Genomic DNA, 1880 nt, shown 5'->3' with positions numbered 1-1880 from the left:
CTCCCCGGCGTAAAACGATGCTCTATCAATATTCCTCTCTGGGCATTTTTAAAGGGAAGTATCTGCATGGCAGGAACGCACCACGCAAAAGTTTCACCCGTCATAAAAATAACTGTAAAATTTGGGATTTGAATTCCAGCTGACCGTAAGCAGTGGGGACAATAGGAAAGAGGAAAAAAAATGCTTGGAGAAGGAGTGTCTGATAGCGTCAGTAAAAATGAAGGAGGGCAGCCAGTTTTGAGGTGCTCAGATTGACTGCCAATGTTTGAACACTCGTCAGCAGTGATGGGCTGGTTTTAACTCCTGGCCAAAGGTAGGGCTTGACTCTGCATTGAAAATTGATCATTCTGGGGGTTTTTCCTCTGTGAAAAAAAATCCTTCTTTGCTGGGGAGAAAGTCCTTCTGCTGTGCTTCAGGTCGTGGGCTTAATTCAAAGAGGTGAAAAATGGCTTCAAATTCATTTTCTCTCTCTCACGCTTGGAGGACCCTCATCTTTTCTGTCCGATCAGATGTGGTCTAATGTCTCAGCTGACTCCTACCAGGGACTCTGTAGTATTTCCCACACACCCCACCATAAAACAGAGCCCTATCCACCTTTGAATGAACCCTAAACCCGATGTTACACAAATACCTTTCCCTCTTGCCTATTCCCCAGATTTGCAGAGGAGGTTGTTGGCATATAAACTCGTGAGACCTCGATTTGCCTGCTGAAGACAGTGTGTTTCTCATCCTTCACCACAGATTTTGCTTTATTTTCCTGATTGTTCCCCCTGCTGCAAGTGTTCCTCCACCTTCCCTGCATCCCCACAGCACACCCCTGCTCTCCCTCCCAGACTGCTAATCCGGGACTTTCTTTCCCCTCTTGTTTAAGAAGGTGGAAACACAGAGTGATTTTGTTGAAGCCAGCAAAGGGGCAACCTTGCAAAGGGTGTGGGGAGAGACCCGAATGTGCTCACACACAGGCAGCATCAAAGTTCCAGGGGCATCAGGTTGGGTGGTAGCTCTGATCTCCATCCCATGAAGTTGCTGCCTAGGATGTGGGCATACTGGGCAGGACTGGGCTGGATGGGGGAAGACAAAGCACTGTTGTAGCGCTTTGAGACCCAGACAGCTCTACCTTACCTGGACAGGTCCTGGGATGAACACAGCACAGCTGCTGCCAAAATTAGGCTTGACCCTCTGGAGGCCTGAGGAAACTCATTGCGCAGGGTAGACAAGCTGGGGTGCAAGGGTTAGTGCAGCCCACCCGTGTATCAGGAGACCCAGCTTCGTTTTGATCATAGTATCATTTAATCAGTTAAGTTGGAAAGGACCTTTAAGCTCCCCCAGCCCAACCATTCCCCTACCCCTGCCATCCCACCCCCAAACCCTGGCCCTCAGCACCACCTCTGCCCGGCTGTTAAATCCCCCCAGGGCTGGGGACTCGACCCCTTCCCTGGGCAGCCCCTTCCAGTGCCTGACAGCCCCAAGGGGAAGGAATTGTTCCCCATGGCCAACCTCACCCTGCCCTGGCACAACTTGAGGCCATTTCCCCTCATCCCATCGCCCCTTCCCTGGGAGCAGAGACCAACACCCACCTCGCTACAGCCTCCTTTCAGGTAGTTGTAGAGGGTGATAAGGTCTCCCCTCAGCCTCCTTTTCTCCAGGCTAAACATTCTTGACCAATATTTTGGAAAAAGAAGGTCCATTAGAAGAGATCCCATCACACTGGTGGACCCAGTCACAGCCATAAGTAAATGCACTTTCTAATGACTGCTGTCTTCCCAGGCCTCGGGTTGGTTAATTCATGTTGGTAAAGTGTTATGAGATGTCCAGGGTAGAGCAAAACTTCATTTTATTAAATGTAGGAGTTTGGTGGCACTGGCTTTGGGGTGGGAGGT

The 1880-nt window shown here is 50.2% G+C and overlaps 1 protein-coding gene across 1 annotated transcript in view; it reads left to right on the top strand.

Moving 5' to 3' along the window:
* Window positions 1-1880, top strand: part of GFRA4 (GDNF family receptor alpha 4) — an 18392-nt gene that overhangs the window by 8926 nt on the left and 7586 nt on the right. The gene's annotated exons all lie outside the window — the stretch shown is intronic.

This window comes from Egretta garzetta, unplaced genomic scaffold (assembly GCF_000687185.1).
Source record: "Egretta garzetta isolate BGI_Z169 unplaced genomic scaffold, ASM68718v1 scaffold265, whole genome shotgun sequence".
In the NCBI taxonomy this organism is placed as follows: Eukaryota; Metazoa; Chordata; class Aves; order Pelecaniformes; family Ardeidae; genus Egretta; species Egretta garzetta.
The sequence above is the reverse complement of the archived record's forward strand: the minus strand, read 5'-3'. Positions and strand labels throughout refer to the sequence as shown.